Here is a 17694-nt window from a genome sequence, read left to right on the forward strand (position 1 = left end):
CCTCTTGGGTAGACCACCTGCCCTGGAACTGCGCCCCCTGGGTGACAGCTCCACATGCTCTCATGCTCGCATTGTACGTGAGGAGGATCCAAACCTGAATCCCGAAACAGCGACCTTCCAGCAGGTTGGCAGACTGTAACCACCACAGGAGTGAAATCCTGGCCTGGGGTGACAGCTGAATCATCCGGTGCATCTGAAGATGTGAACCGTACCACTTGTTAAAGATGTCCAATTGGAAGGGTCTGACCTTCCGAAATGTATTGCCTTGTACGAGGATACCATTTTTCCCAACAATTTTATGCAAAGATGAATGGAAACTCGAGCAGGTCGGACAACCATGCGAACCATGTCTTGAAGTGTTCTCACCTTCTCCTATGGGAAGAAGGCTATCTGAGCTACAGTATCCATTATCATACCCAGAAACAGGAGCCTTGGAGACTGTTCCAGTTGAAACTTCTGTAGACTGAGGATCCACCTGTGGTGAGACAGAAGTTGGATAGTGCGATCTATATGGAGCAGTAAAAGCTCCCTGGAACTTGCTTTTATCAGGAGATCGTCCGGGTAAGAGACAATGTTGACCCCCCTGGACTCTGAGCTGGAACATAATTTCTGCCATCACCTTCGTGAACACCCTCGGAGCTGTAGACAGGCCAAAGGGCAACACCTGAAACTGGTGGTGATCGATCAGTAGGGCGAACCGCAGATAGGCCTGATGAGGAGGCCAAATTGGGATATATAGGTAGGCGTCCTTGATTTCCAGGGACACAAGGAATTCCTGTTGTTCCAGGCCCGCGATCACCGCTCCCAAAGATTCCATTTTGAATTTGAAAACCTTCAGGTAAGGATTCAAGGACTTCAGATTTAAAATGGGTCACACAGACCAGTCTGGTTTTGGCACTACGAACAGACTGAAGTAGTAACCTTGTCCTTGCTGTAGCAGGGGGGTACTGGAACAATGACCTGGGACTGGACCAACTTGTCGATGGCCAGTAGTAGCGTAACACGCATATCTTCCAAAACTGGCAAGCTTGATTTGAAAAATTGTTGGGGAGGAGCACCGTCGAACTCCAGCTTGTAACCCTGAGCGATAAGGTCCCTTACCTAGGCATCTTGGCAGGAACCGTGGCGTGGCTGTAGTGACGTAACCGAGCTTCCACCACGAGATCCCCTCGAGGTGGGTGGGCACCTTCATGCCGAAGTCTTCGTGGAAACTGAACTGGTGCTCTGTTACTGAGAGCCAGCAACGGCTGATTTCTTAGGCTTACCTCTGGAGCCTCTAGCTGCATTGGAGGCACCCCTGGCCCTAGAACGAAATCGGGAGGACTGAAAGGACTGAGTAGATGGTCCCAGGTAGGTACCCCTAGCAGGCAGAGTCTCAGAAGGGAGAAACATGGATTTCCCAGCAGTAGCTTTGGAGATCCATGCGTCCAATTCAGCTCCGAAAAGCCATTCACCTGTGAAGGGAAGAGATTCCACATTACGCTTGGAGTCCGCGTCTGCCATCCACTGATGCAATCATATGGCTCTGTGTGCAGACACAGCCACAGCAGTGGTTCTAGTATTTATATTGCCAATCTCTTTAAGGGAGTCACAGAGGACTCTTGCCATGTCCTGAATGTTGTTTTAGGAAAGTTACAGTAGTAACCAAGGTCATATTACCCGAAAGACCCTCCTGAATCTGAGTAGCCCATGTATGAATGGCATGTGTCATCCAGCAACCAGCAATGACCGGTTATTGAGCAACACCTGCAGCAGTGTAGATAGATTTCAGAGTGGTCTCAATTTTCCTATCCCCTGGGTCCTTCACTGTAAAAGAGCCCAGAGCAGGGAGCACCGCTTTTATAGAAAGGCGTTAGACTGAGGCGTCTACTGCTGGAGAGTCTTCCCAGAATTTCCTGCCTTCAGGGGCAAATGGGAAGGTATTTAAAAACCTTTTGGACACCTGATATTTTTTTTATCTGGATTTTTCCAGGCAAATTTTAAATAAATCCTCCAATTCCTTGGAATCAGGAAAAGTAACTGTCAGTTTGGCTTGAGGGAGGAAAAATGACTGCTGATCAGTAGCGTCCTCCAGGGGGACCTTTAACACATCCCGTATGGCCAATATGAGGGGTTTGATACCCTGTGTAGGGGTGGAATCCCCACTAATGGGATCCCCATCCACCTGTACATCCTCTCCTGAGTTCACTTTTTTTCTAAACTGCCTGTGGGAGGGAGCATAGAGGTGAGGAGCCAGCACACCCAGTTAAAGAAATTTAAAGTGCACCGTCTCCTTTGGACCTGTCTATAGCCCTGTACTAATCTGTCATCAATATCCCTTATGGATGCCAGAGAAATAGTAGGTGATAGTCAGATTGAGGGACAGAAGATTTGAAGTCAGGAACCGCACAGAGAAGAGAGAAAACAAGATCAAAACAAGTGAATATTGATGTGACATGGAACAGGGCCGCTAGGAAAATTCAAACAAGGAGGAAAGGTAGAGCAATTTGGAGGTATCAGGGTTGAAGAGATCGATCAGGATGTTAAATGTCCCCCAGGATGAAAAAAAGAGGCCATTGTCGAAAAATTGAGGTAGCCAAGCGAAGAAGTTATAATGAAATTGGGAGAACAGGGAGACTATAAATTGTATCAAGGCAAAAATGAAGAGGTGTATTGAGGGGAGTTCAAATGAAGAGATAGTTCAGTGGTGGTGGTGGGGGTTTGACACATGAAGTTGGCGGGGCCTGAAACCTCTATAATGATAGCTGTCATCCAGGGATATGAGAAGAGACTGCCCTATAGAATGCGGAAACTGGATTGGCGGTGTCAGCAAAAGATAGTCAGGTTTCTAAGATGAGGTCATGGTTGATCATCAAAGCTTGGGGAAAAGGTTAAAAGGAGTGTTTGATTTCAGTGGAGGGGAGGGACAGAGGGAAACCTTAATTATCTTCTCCTGTTGCTAAACAGTTCTCCTGAAAAGATAAAGATGGCTTGCTTCATGTATAAAATCCAAAACAATTTATTAACATATTTTATGTAAAGCAATTAAAAAGAAATGAATTCCTATAACCACTAGGTGGCAGTATAGATTAAGATTGTCTTATCTGGATAAACTGCTTAAATTATTTTTCACTCTCATATATTAGCAATGTCAATTCCTTAGAGCTAGAACAGTCTCCCAAAGTGCATTCACTGTATTAGGTAGATAGTTACCGGATCCACAAAACGATGTGCATCAGCATTAGGACAAGTCCATTTAAAGCTGCAGATGTGGATCAAACCAGTTTGATCCACATCTGCAGCTTTAAATGGACTTGTCCTAATGCTGATGCACATCGTTTTGTGGATCCGGTAACTATCTACCTAATACAGTGAATGCACTTTGCCACCTAGTGGTTATAGGAATTCCTTTCTTTTTAATTGCTTTACATAAAATATGTTAATAAATTGTATTGGATTTTATACATGAAGCAAGCCATCTTTGTATTAATTTGTTCAGCCAGCGCTGGTATATATTTCTTTTTATGGTATAGTTTTTATTTGAGGATTTGACCTTCCTCATACCTGCTGCTGTTGGCTGCGCACTTGCGTATCTTTTTTTCTCCTGAAAAGAGAGTGTACAGAAGGGTCCACAGCTAAGGATTATGCTCATTCCCAGGAAGATCTGGAGTTGACAGTGTAGGGCTACAAATAGGTGGGGTGGCTCAGTCAGTGCATTTTATAGAGCAGTAAATGTTCAGACTAAAATATGGATGCAAATAGGTAAAGACAGCATAGGGATACTTTTACGCTCCTCCCTCCTCTGACTCCATGTTTGCAACATCCAAAAATAGGTTCTTGTCACCCAATCATTTCACCCTCCTGGAGGATATGGAATTGTGCCAATACTTCATCTATTCTCCTCAACCTTCCCCACATATGCTACTTTTTATTAATCTTGAATAACCAACGTTACTAATCCAGCCTCATTCAGTTCCTTTTCGGCAGGAAGCATATGAAATGTTTAACTCAAAAAACTTAAATTCTCCTGGTTTTAAGAAATTCAGTCTAAATATGAAATCCTGAATACAACTTGTTTCACTTCCTCTAAATTATGCTTTTCCATGGTATTATTATATTATATTACACAAACTGTAGTACTCCAGCTGCACTGGAATTGTTGTTGCTTAGGTAAGCTTCCATTAAGGGATTAATCACCACCTTATTCTCAAAGCTGCCTGCCCCAAATCTCAGTTCTCGTGATCCACACAAACGTGACTGAGAGGCCACTTAATGATGACAAAGACTGGACGGAAGTTAGAGGGAAAAAACAAAACAAAAAACTAGATGCAGTTCAATCTGTGTAAGAATTAATGAGAATATTTACAAATTATATAGATAGTACTACTGCCTACTAGACTCACCACAATTCATCCAGACTCTGATCAATGTTGGGCAGGTTACACTTCACCGATGTTGTTACTTCATACTGTATTTGGAGGAGCTGCCCCATAAATGGTTTCCGGCATGGTGTACACAATTTAATATTCTCCACTCTCCAGGAAAACATCTCCACGACTCCCAAGTTCGTTCTGCTATCCTTTGGAAGACCAGCAGCCTCTTAAGGCATACTGTATATGCTGAGCTGCTTACTAGTGTCTAAATGTAAGCAGCCAAACCTCACCAAAAATTGATAATCACTAGAAACGGGCATATTAGTAATAGTATGGAGCACACAGCTAGGCATAATTAAGAATTCTTCAATGCTCACACAGTTTTTATTCATCATACCAAAACTTGATTAATAGAGAACTTGGTGATTGAGATTTTCATTTATCGGTTCTACATAACTTTGTGGTCTTGAACCACCTTGTAATTTTCATTTTCTGACTGTTCTTGATAGAGAGATGGAACAAAAAGAAAGTACTCCAAGAAGGTTTGTCTGGTTCTTCACATTCTGGTAACACCATTTAATGGGCTGATCTAGGAGAAAAACAGCTCAACTATGGGGCTGCTTTCTAAATGAGTGTCAGGATTGGCCATGCAACCAGAGAATTAAAATACATTTGTAAATCAGCAAATTGAATGAGATGAGGGCCATTCCTCTTTGTCTGCTGTAGAGTAACCTTCATAATCACACAAGCAAGAGTCCCATGCTGACTTGTCCAAAACATTCAGTAGAAACATAACAAAACAGGGATATTTGTAGAACTTTCAAAAAGGTCCACAATGGACTAAATGAAGGACCTAGCTAAATCGGGTTACGAGATGGGTACTTCAAAGATACTGTCAATCCATACATCCCAGATCCAGGAAGTTCAGACAATAGAAGAAATGCTGGTTCAGATTTTGCATGCTGGGCTTCAGCACGTTAAGGTGCCATCTCAGGAATATGACATACCAGCACCTTAGAAAGATAAATCTATTTCTAGATTACTGTGCTGATCTCTAAAAAGCTAGAGAGCAAATGCTGGAGCAATGACTGGTGGATTTTCAGGCTTAATGTGGCAGGCTGGAGGCACAGGAGACATCTTGTAGCAGTCACATCAACCTGTAGGCCAGGTTTCCCATGCACATCCTCAAGAATCACTAAAGGGCCTGTTTTCATGCAATTGAGACAGATTGCATGAAAAGTTTCACATTGCATGTCCTTTTTGTGCGATTGCGATGCAATGCGCGTTCCCGCAAATCACACGTGCTGCACGTTAGATTTATCTCAATTGCATGGAAAATAAGAATTTACTCACCGGTAATTCTATTTCTCGTAGTCCGTAGTGGATGCTGGGAACTCCGTAAGGACCATGGGGAATAGCGGGCTCCGAAGGAGGCTGGGCACTCTAGAAAGATTTATGACTACCTGGTGTGCACTGGCTCCTCCCACTATGACCCTCCTCCAAGCCTCAGTTAGGACACTGTGCCCGGACGAGCTGACATAATAAGGAAGGATTTAGAATCCCGGGTAAGACTCTTACCAGCCACACCAATCACACCGTACAACTCGTGATACTATATCCAGTTTGACAGTATGAAAACAACTAAGCCTCTCAACAGATGGCTCAACAATAACCCTTTAGTTAACAATAACTATTTACAAGTATTGCAGACAATCCGCACTTGGGATGGGCGCCCAGCATCCACTACGGACTACGAGAAATAGAATTACCGGTGAGTAAATTCTTATTTTCTCTGACGTCCTAGTGGATGCTGGGAACCCCGTAAGGACCATGGGGATTATACCAAAGCTCCCAAACGGGCGGGAGAGTGCGGATGACTCTGCAGCACCGAATGAGAGAACTCCAGTTCCTCCTCAGCCAGGGTATCAAATTTGTAGAATTTTGCAAACGTGTTTGCCCCTGACCAAGTAGCTGCTCGGCAAAGTTGTAAAGCCGAGACCCCTCGGGCAGCCGCCCAAGATGAGCCCACCTTCCTTGTGGAATGGGCATTTACAGATTTTGGCTGTGGCAGGCTTGCCACAGAATGTGCAAGCTGAATTGTACTACAAATCCAGCAAGCAATAGACTGCTTAGAAGCAGGAGCACCCAGCTTGTTGGGTGCATACAGGATAAACAGCGAGTCAGATTTTCTGACTCCAGCCGTCCTGGAAACATATATTTTCAGGGCCCTGACAACGTCTAGCAACTTGGAGTCCTCCAAATTCCTAGTAGCCGCAGGCACCACAATAGGCTGGTTCAGGTGAAACGCTGACACCACCTTAGGGAGAAATTGGGGACGAGTCCTCAATTCTGCCCTATCCATATGGAAAATCAGATAAGGGCTTTTACATGATAAAGCCGCCAATTCTGACACTCGCCTGGCTGAAGCCAAGGCCAATAACATGACCACTTTCCACGTGAGATATTTCAGATCGACGGTTTTTAGTGGCTCAAACCAATGTGATTTTAAGAAACTCAACACCACGTTGAGATCCCAAGGTGCCACAGGAGGCACAAACGGGGGCTGAATATGCAGCACTCCTTTCACAAATGTCTGAACTTCAGGTACTGAAGCTAGTTCTTTTTGAAAGAAAATCGACAGAGCCGAGATCTGTACTTTAATGGAGCCTAGTTTTAGGCCCATATTCACTCCTGCTTGCAATAAATGCAGAAATCGACCTAGTTGAAATTCCTCTGTTGGGGCCTTTTTGGCCTCGCACCATGCAACATATTTCCGCCATATGCGGTGATAATGCTTTGCCGTAACATCTTTCCTGGCCTTAATAAGCGTAGGAATGACTTCTTCCGGAATACCCTTTTCCTTTAGGATCCAGTGTTCAACCGCCATGCCGTCAAACGCAGCCGCGGTAAGTCTTGGAACAGACAGGGCCCCTGCTGTAGCAGGTCCTGTCTGAGCGGTAGAGGCCACGGGTCCTCTGAGAGCATCTCTTGAAGTTCCGGGTACCATGCTCGTCTTGGCCAATCCGGAACCACGAGAATTGTGTTTACTCCTCGCTTTCTTATTATTCTCAATACCTTTGGTATGAGAGGCAGAGGAGGGAACACATAAACCGACTGGTACACCCACGGTGTCACTAGAGCGTCCACAGCTACCGCCTGAGGGTCCCTTGACCTGGCGCAATATCTTTTTAACTTTTTGTTGAGGCGGGACACCATCATGTCCACCTGTGGTTTTCCCAACGGTTTACCAGCATCTGGAAGACTTCTGGATGAAGTCCCCACTCTCCCAGGTGGAGGTCGTGTCTGCTGAGGAAGTCTGCTTCCCAGTTGTCCACTCCCGGAATGAACACTGCTGACAGTGCTAGTACATGATTCTCCGCCCATCGGAGGATTCTTGTGGCTTCTGCCATCGCCATCCTGCTTCTTGTGCCGCCCTGTCGATTTACATGGGCGACTGCCGTGATGTTGTCTGACTGGATCAGCACCGGCTGGTGTAGGAGCAGGGATTTTGCTCGACTTAGGGCATTGTAGATGGCCCTTAGTTCCAGAATATTTATGTGAAGGGAAGTCTCCTGACTCGACCATAGTCCTTGGAAGTTTCTTACCTGTGTGACTGCCCCCCAGCCTCGAAGGCTGGCATCCGTGGTCACCAGGACCCAGTCCTGTATGCCGAACCTGCGGCCCTCTAGAAGATGGGCACTCTGCAGCCACCACAGTAGAGACACCCTGGTTCTTGGAGACAGGGTTATTAAGCGATGCATCTGAAGATGCGATCCGGACCACTGGTCCAACAGGTCCCACTGAAAGATTCTGGCATGGAACCTGCCGAAGGGAATTGCTTCGTAAGAAGCCACCATCTTTCCCAGGACCCGCGTGCAGCGATGCACTGATACCTGTTTTGGCTTCAGGAGGTCTCTGACTAGAGATGACAACTCCCTGGCTTTCTCCTCCGGGAGAAACACTTTTTTCTGGACTGTATCCAGAATCATACCCAGGAACAGTAGCCGTGTCGTCGGAACCAGCTGTGACTTTGGGATATTCAGAATCCAGCCGTGCTGGTGCAGCACCTCCTGAGATAGTGCTACTCCCACCAACTGTTCCTTGGACCTCGCTTTTATTAGGAGATCGTCCAAGTACGGGATAATTAAAACTCCCTTTTTTCGAAGGAGTATCATCATTTCCGCCATAACCTTGGTAAATACCCTCGGTGCCGTGGACAGTCCAAACGGCAGCGTCTGGAATTGGTAATGGCAATCCTGTACCACAAATCTGAGGTACTCCTGGTGAGGATAGTAAATGGGGACATGCAAGTAAGCATCCTTGATGTCCAGGGATACCATGTAATCCCCCTCTTCCAGGCTCGCAATAACCGCCCTGAGCGATTCCATCTTGAACTTGAATTTTTTTATGTATGTGTTCAAGGATTTCAAATTTAAAATGGGTCTCACCGAACCGTCCGGTTTCGGTACCACAAATAGTGTGGAATAGTAACCCCGGCCTTGTTGAAGTAGGGGTACCTTGATTATCACCTGCTGGGAATACAGCTTGTGAATTGCCGCTAGCACCGCCTCCCTGTCTGAGGGAGCAATCGGCAAGGCAGATTTTAGGAACCGGTGGGGTGGAGACGCCTCGAATTCCAGTTTGTACCCCTGAGATACTATTTGAAGGATCCAGGGATCCACCTGTGAGCGAGCCCACTGATCGCTGAAATTCTTGAGGCGGCCCCCCACCGTACCAGGCTCCGCCTGTGGAGCCCCACCGTCATGCGGCGGACTTGGCAGAAGAAGCGGGGGAGGACTTTTGCTCCTGGGAACCTGCTGTTTGTTGCAGCCTTTTTCCCCTACCTCTGCCTCTGGATAGAAAAGACCCGCCTTTTCCACGCCTGTTTTTCTGGGTCCGAAAGGACTGAACCTGATAAAACGGCGCCTTCTTAGGCTGTGAGGGGACATGGGGTAAAAATGCTGACTTCCCAGACGTTGCTGTGGAAACTAGGTCCGAGAGACCATCCCCAAATAATTCCTCACCCTTATATGGCAACACTTCCATGTGCCTTTTAGAATCTGCATCTCCTGTCCACTGGCGAGTCCATAAGCCTCTCCTAGCAGAATGGACAATGCACTAACTTTAGATGCCAGTCGGCAGATTTCCCTCTGTGCATCTCTCATATATAAGACTGAGTCTTTTATATGGTCTATGGTTAACAGGATCGTGTCTCTGTCTAATGTGTCAATATTTTCTGACAGTTTATCTGACCACGCAGCGGCAGCACTGCACATCCAAGCTGACGCAATAGCTGGCCTAAGTATAATGCCTGAGTGTGTATATACAGACTTCAGGATCGCCTCCTGCTTTCTATCAGCAGGTTCCTTGAGGGCGGCCGTATCCGGAGACGGTAGTGCCACCTTTTTAGACAAACGTGTGAGCGCTTTATCCACCCTAGGAGGTGTTTCCCAACGTGACCTATCCTCTGGCGGGAAAGGGAACGCCATTAGTACCTTCTTAGGCATTACCAATTTTTTATCAGGGAAAGCCCACGCTTCTTCACACACTTCATTTAATTCATCTGATGGGGGAAAAACTACGGGTAGTTTTTTCTCCCCAAACATAATACCCTTTTTAGTGGTACCTGTATTTATATCAGAAATGTGTAACACCTCTTTCATTGCCTCAATCATGCAGTGAATGGCCTTAGTGGGCATCAGGTTAGACTCATCGTCGTCGACACTGGTGTCAGTATCAGTGTCGACATCTGGGTCTGCGGTCTGAGGTAGCGGGCGTTTTAGAGCCCCTGATGACCTGTGCGACGCCTGGACAGGCACGAGCTGAGAAGTCGGCTGTCCCACATTTGGCATGTCGTCAAATTTCTTATGTAAGGAGTCTATACGTGCACTCATTTCTTTCCATAAGCTCAACCACTCAGGTGTCTGCCCCGCAGGGGGTGACATCCCTTCTAAAGGCATCTGCTCCGTCTCCACATCATTATCCTCATCAAACATGTCGACACAGCCGTACCGACACACCGCACACACACAAGGAATGCTCCAACAGAGGACAGGACCCACAAAAGCCCTTTGGGGGGACAGAGTGAGAGTATGCCAGCACACACCAAAGCGCTATATAATGCAGGGACTAACTGAGTTATGTCCCCTATAGCTGCTTTTTCTATATAATTTATACAGCGCCTAAATTTAGTGCCCCCCCTCTCTTTTTTTACCCTTTTCTGTAGTGTAGACTGCAGGGGAGAGCCAGGGAGCTTCCTTCCAGCGGATCTGTGAAGGAGAAATGGCGCCAGTGTGCTGCAGGAGATAGCTCCGCCCCTTTTCCGCAGACTATTCTCCCGCTTTTTTCTGGATTCTGGCAGGGGTATTTTCCACATATATAGCCTCTGGGGCTATATATTGTGGTATTTTTGCCAGCCAAGGTGTTATAATTGCTTCTCAGGGTGCCCCCTCCCAGCGCCCTGCACCCTCAGTGACCGGAGTGTGAAGTGTGTGTGAGGAGCAATGGCGCACAGCTGCAGTGCTGTGCGCTACCTTGGTGAAGACTGATGTCTTCTGCCGCCGATTTTCCGGACCTCTTCTTGCTTCTGGCTCTGTAAGGGGGACGGCGGCGCGGTTCCGGGACCGAACACCAAGGACTGGGCCTGCGGTCGATCCCTTTGGAGCTAATGGTGTCCAGTAGCCTAAGAAGCCCAATCCGGCTGCAAGCAGGCGAGTTCGCTTCTTCTCCCCTTAGTCCCTCGCTGCAGTGAGCCTGTTGCCAGCAGGTCTCACTGAAAATAAAAAACCTAAATCTATACTTTCTTTCTAAGGGCTCAGGAGAGCCCCTAGTGTGCATCCAACCTCGGCCGGGCACAAAATCTAACTGAGGCTTGGAGGAGGGTCATAGTGGGAGGAGCCAGTGCACACCAGGTAGTCATAAATCTTTCTAGAGTGCCCAGCCTCCTTCGGAGCCCGCTATTCCCCATGGTCCTTACGGAGTTCCCAGCATCCACTAGGACGTCAGAGAAATAGGTTTAATAACATTAGACTGCATGAGATAAATCACATGTAAAAATACACTCCTGTAGCAAATCGCAATTGCGGGGTTCCCGGGAAGCTCCCGGACAGATCGCAGGAAAATTGCATGGAAGTCATTGCTGAGATACATCTCCCTAGTGTATGGGGCCCGAACAGTCCAGGATTTAAAGGATATTCATGCTTGTGTACAGATGGTATAATGGGTTAAGTATGTGTGACCAGCCGTCAGGAGACCGCCGATCACAATCCTGACGGCAGGATCCCGGCTTCAAGATGGCCGGCGGGGGGGTTGAGTGCAACTAAGCACCTTGCGGTGGGAAGCGCAGGTTCTATTCCCACTCTATATGGGTGTTGTGGAGGAGTCCCCGTTAGTCAGCATGCCGACTGTCGGAATTGTGAGGGAGGCAGGATGTAGCCATCTGTATTGTGATCAGGTCACATAACTACATCCCTGTATAATCAAACTGGATGAGGAACTAATTCAGGCACCTGGGCTTACTTATGGATTGTTAGTGTTCATGGAGGACACTGTAGATTAGAGCCATGCTTGCTGCAATAACTGCTGCCATTTATCAGACCCTCTTAAACCTGCACTCCAACAGGCGCACCTACATTCTCACTCATGCCGCTGCCGCCTCCTCTGCATCACGTCACCGGTTCCTGGTGGTAGGAGGAGGGTAACCTCACGCTAAAATCAACATTTTAAACTAACTTCCACCTCTCCCCCAGCAAATATAACAGATAAAGTCAATGCTCTTGTACAAGTGCGTTGTGTATTGAAAAACAACGCATAACGGTCAGCGGTTGTGTACATTAAATATCAGTAAACTTATTGAGACGACTGGTCAGAGGAACAGAACACAACAATGGAGACATTTCTAGAAAAGGGAGCTAGCTGTTACTTTACCCCGAGTTGAAAATGCCTGTAGCAGAACGTAAGCAGCTGGGGACCCCACACTCTTATCTGTGCTACATCCCAAGTGTGTAACATGTCAATTATAAAGAAATATGTCCACCTATCTATTAACTTGTGAGCGGGGCTCCAAAACACTTGGTTTCATGATAGATCACGGTCTAGTAATATGTTTACTTGAAATCCCCCTTGTACAGCTCTGTTTAAGACCCGGACATTAAATAAAACTGATATACTTACATGATGGACAGTGAAGTGCGGCCACCATCCTAATCACGACAAACACATCGCACAACAACTCGACAATAAATGATTCAGAGTTAATAACGGATGAGAAGCTGAATATGACAAAGCTTAGTTATGATGGCTTTTGGGACCACCAGTAGCTGTTTAATCAGGAAGTAACCACAGGCAACACACATCACCACACTGCACTAGGGGCTTAATTCAGACCGGATCGCTCGCTAGGGGTTTTTTGCACTGCTGCAAGCATATAGTCCCCGCCCATAGGGGAGTGTATTTTTGCTTTGCAAGTGTGCGATCGCATGTGCAGCCGGGTAGTACAAAAAATATTTGTGCAGTTCCTGGGTTGCCCAGAACTTACTCAGCCCTTGTGATCACTTCAGCTTTCCAGTCCCGGAATTGACGTCAGACACTCGCTCTGCAAATGCTCGTAAACTCCTGCATTTTACCAACCACTCCCAGAAAACGGTCAGTTGACACCCACAAACGCCTTCTTCCTGTCAATCTCCTTACGATCGGCTGTGCGAATGGATTCTTCGTAAAACCCATCGCACAGCAACGATCCGCTTTGTACCAGTGCGACGCGCGTGCGCATTACGGTGCATGCGCAGTACGGTCTGAAATTATACACAAGGGGATACACTAAACTACAGAAACAAATTCAGCTGTAAGAAAAAATAGAATGTTGGATGAAGCATTTCTTCACCCATTAAAGTGTTAGTAACTAATGAAACAATTTTATGCTTAAAAAAAAAAAAAAATAAATATCTATATCTCTCTCTCTCTATATCTATATATCTCTATCTAAATAATTTTCCCTCATTCATTTCCCTTAAAATAAACAGTGCAAGGTCATTCGCTAACTGCAGGGTAGCATAGTGGTTAGTTGTATCCTTACTCCAAAAAATGCTAAACCATTCTGAAAATTTGTTTTAATTACAAAGTAGTTTCATAAAAATATGTTTCCGTATACAAGGCAATCTTACAAAGTAACAATTACTGTAAAGAAATACACAACCCACATTTTGACAAACATCGGTATCCTGGGGAATTGCTGATGCAGACTGCTAGTGTGACATGTGTGGAGAATGTGTTTAAAGGAAGAACTCATTGAAAATAAAATGTAACTGTAATCCCTAAGGCCCAAGTAGCACATCCACAATGTAGCTATGAGTCAGCATTGCAGTGCAGGTATGTCATAAATGGTAGGGGGCGCCAACAGTTACGATTTGGTTGGGGCAGAGGTAGTAATGCCAATATTGTATTTCTGAGTGGAATTCTCCTTTAATAACAAAACAGATACTTAAAAAACCATTAATTCATGAGATGAGTACATGGGCCGAATATATACAATTGATAAAAAAAAAAAAAAAACACTTCAGCAATTAGAAAATCATACTTTAAAAAAAAAAAAAAAATTAATATAAAAACCCAAAAAAAAACCCCCCATATAATTACACCTTTGATTTCCTGTTTTATAGCCTACAAAAACATGTATATCTTACGGTTGCCTTTATTGTACATTAAAAACAATTTGTCAGTAATTACACACATTCTCCACAGCAAGCAACATAATACTGTAAGTCAAAAAGGGACGTACACATTTCATGATGTTTCAACATTTGCAAACTAAAATAAAAACATAAAATAAAATAAAAAATTCTGTAGTCTAGGTCCCATCTAGAGCTGCAGTATTGGGATATTACATGACAATATCACTGAACACTAGGGTGCAGAAAGCAGCTGTCTGGGTGCCTGAAGTCTTTAATCAAGAAAGCGCACCTTATTAAAGGAGCAGTCACGGTATCCTAATGTTATGGATTTAATTGGGAGAACTCATTTTCTCGGTGCTTCCTCACCTGGAGAAAACAGAGCAGGTGCCAGCTTCATCTAACAGCATGGCAAGCATGTTGAATGACTATTCGGAGAACCTGCAGAGTTTTGACAAGGGTCAGGCTTAAACACATCTGCTGCTAGACTTGAGCAAGAGCCCAGCTGTCACCATGTACACCAGACACATTAGACGTGCCGGATAGTCAAGCTCAGCTAAGAGACTGGTGTCAATCACTACGACGCTTCTGTCTTATGATAATGTCTGTTCAGTAAGGGGGGCAAGGTGTACAACCAAACAATTTCATGGAACTGCTTCTTGCATCAATGTAGTATGCACAATGAAAGATCCAAAAATCCCCCATCTGGCCAACACTTGACCCTCAAACGGTTTGGCTGTAACCATACCACCTTCTTACAAAGACATTGGTAGCAGCAACCAAAGGGCGGCGTTATATCACCCGGAACGCATTTATTAGCAGCAAAAATAGGATTTTGGTACTTACCAGGTAAATCCTTTTCTTTGAATCCATAGGGGGCACTGGACTACTCTTGGGATATGGACGGCTTCCGCAGGAAACAGGGCACTGAATATTTAAATTTAAAACACTCCACCCCTCCATATCCCCGAGTACCTCAGTGTTTTTTACTGAGCCGAACAGGAGCTATAGAGAGGTTGACAATGGAGTATTACATATAACATAACGGACAACAATGAAGTTGACACAACGTTACTGACAACTAAACAGTTGACACCATAACCAGCACTTGATAATTTGAACCAGTCGGTGAGAGTGTGTTACCATAAGATCCCCTGAACTTACAACAAACCAGGTAAAACTGCTCTGGGTGGGCATCCAGTGCCCCCTATGGATTCAAAGAAAAGGATTTACCTGGTAAGTACCAAAATCCTATTTTCTTTTTCATCCACTAGGGGTCACTGGAGTACTCTTGGGACGTACCAAAGCTTCCCCCGTGGGCGGGAGAGCTGTTTGGCACCTGTAACACTAGGCGGCCAAAGCTAGATGCTGATGCCGCAAACGTATCAAACTTGTAAAAGCGCACAAACGTGTGCACGGAAGACCATGTAGCCGCACGGCAAAGCTGCATCGTAGAAGCTCCACGACCAGCTGCCCATAAAGTTCCCACAGAACGTGTGGAATGAGCTGTTACTGATGTAGGCGGCTGTAACCTAGCATGAAGGTAAGCCTGACGTATGGTCAGTTTTATCCATCTGGATAAGGTCTGCTTAGACGCTGGCCAACCCATCTTGGCAGCATCATAGAGAACAAACAACGTATCCGTCTTACGAACTGTAGACGTTCGGGATACATAAACACGTAAAGCGCGTACCACATCCAGAGTTCCAGAATGTGCTGTTAACACAGGAACTACTATTGGTTGATTGATGTGAAAAGATGACACTACCTTTGGTAAGAAAGCGGGATTTGTCCGAAGTTCCGCTCTGTCATCATGAAACACCAAATACGGTGGCTTGCATGACAAGGCACCCAAATCTGAAACACGCCTTGCCGAAGCTAAGGCTAGAAGAAAAATTGTTTTCCAAGTGAGAAACTTTATATCCACTTGCTGTAAGGGTCCAAAATATGAAGACTGTAAGAAATCTAAAACCAGATTCAAGTCCCATGGCGCTGTAGGTGGAATGAATGGAGGCTGTACTCTGAGGACACCTTGTAGAAAGGTGTGTATAGACGGCAATAGAGCCAATCTTCTTTGAAAGTAAATTAACAAAGCAGATACCTGCACCTTTAGTGTAGATAAACGCAGTCCTCCATCTAACCCCGTTTGTAGAAATAACAAAAGACGGGATAACTTGAAAGATGTCGGAAACTTCAGAGTTTCACACCAACCTATATAGGCACGCCAAATTCTGTAATAATGAGCTGCCGTAACTGGCTTCCTAGCTCGAAACATGGTTGGTATAACAGATTCTGGAATGCCCTCTCTTCTTAAGAGGGCGGTCTCAACAGCCACCCCGTCAAACGCAGCCGCGCTAAATCGGGGTAAAGGAACGGACCCTGTTGTAACAAGTACGGATGTAGTGGGAGCGGCCAAGGATCGTCTGCGAGTAGACCGTGGAGATCCGAGAACCAAACTCTCCGAGGCCAATGAGGTGCCACTAGTATGACTGTGACAGACTCCCTTTTGATCCGTTTTAGCACCAGAGGGAGCAGCGGAAACGGTGGAAACAGATACACTAGGCTGTACGGCCAAGCGATTGTGAGAGCGTCCACCGCCACTGCCTTTGGATCTCTCGTTCTGGACACATACTGGAGCGTTTGGTGATTGTGGCGAGACGCCATTAGGTCCACCTGAGGGTAAGCCCACCGCTGAACCAACATGTGAAACACTTCTGGATTTAATGCCCATTCTCCTGGATGAAAATCCCGACGGCTGAGATAATCTGCCTCCCAGTTGTCCACTCCCGGAATGAACACTGCCGACAATATCACCTGGTGGTATTCTGCCCAATTGAGGATTCGAGCTACTTCCCGCATTGCCATGCGGCTTCTCGTTCCTCCTTGTTTGTTGATGTATGCGACTGCTGTTGCGTTGTCTGACTGCACTTGGTCTGAGAGCGAAACATGTGTACTGCTTGTCGTAGTGCATTGTAAATTGCGCGGAGTTCCAGGACATTTATAGACAGCAATCTTTCGTGATCCGCCCAGAGACCCTGGAGCTGACAATATTGAACTACAGCTCCCCAACCTCTGAGACTCGCGTCCGTCGTTAGAATTATCCAATTCCAGCCGCCAAACAGTTTCCCTGCGGTTAAATTGTGTACCTTGAGCCACCAGAGTAGAGACACCCTTGCCCTTGGCGACAACCTCACCCTCTGGGGAATCTGCAGATGCGAGCCCGACCACTGTGCGAGCACATCCAGTTGAAATGGACGTGAGTGAAATCTTCCGAACTGAAGCGCTTCGAAAGCCGCCACCATTGTTTCTAAGATGCAAATGCACAAATGTACCGAGACTGTGCGTGGCTTGAGCACTAATTGTACTAGATGGCGAATAATCTGTACTTTCTGTTGTGGTAGGTAAATTCTTTGATTTACCGTATCGAAAATCATGCCTCGGAATTGAAGGCGTTGAGACGGAATGAGATGTGATTTCTTGAAGTTGACAATCCAACCGTGGTGAACTAGTACATTGTACGTTAGTAGCGCATGTTGGAGAAGCGTCTGTTGAGACGGGGCTTTGATGAGCAGATCGTCTAAATACGGAACTATTGTCACTCCCAGGGATCTGAGATGAGCTATCACAGACATCACTTTGGTGAATACCCGAGGTGCTGACGATAGGCCGAACGGTAG

At 46.0% G+C, this 17694-nt stretch overlaps 1 protein-coding gene across 6 annotated transcripts in view; it reads right to left on the reverse strand.

Moving 5' to 3' along the window:
• CCDC9 (coiled-coil domain containing 9) overlaps window positions 1-17694 on the reverse strand; it is a 172852-nt gene that overhangs the window by 65830 nt on the left and 89328 nt on the right. The window lies entirely within an intron of this gene.

Source organism: Pseudophryne corroboree, chromosome 8 (assembly GCF_028390025.1).
Source record: "Pseudophryne corroboree isolate aPseCor3 chromosome 8, aPseCor3.hap2, whole genome shotgun sequence".
Classification (NCBI taxonomy): Eukaryota; Metazoa; Chordata; class Amphibia; order Anura; family Myobatrachidae; genus Pseudophryne; species Pseudophryne corroboree.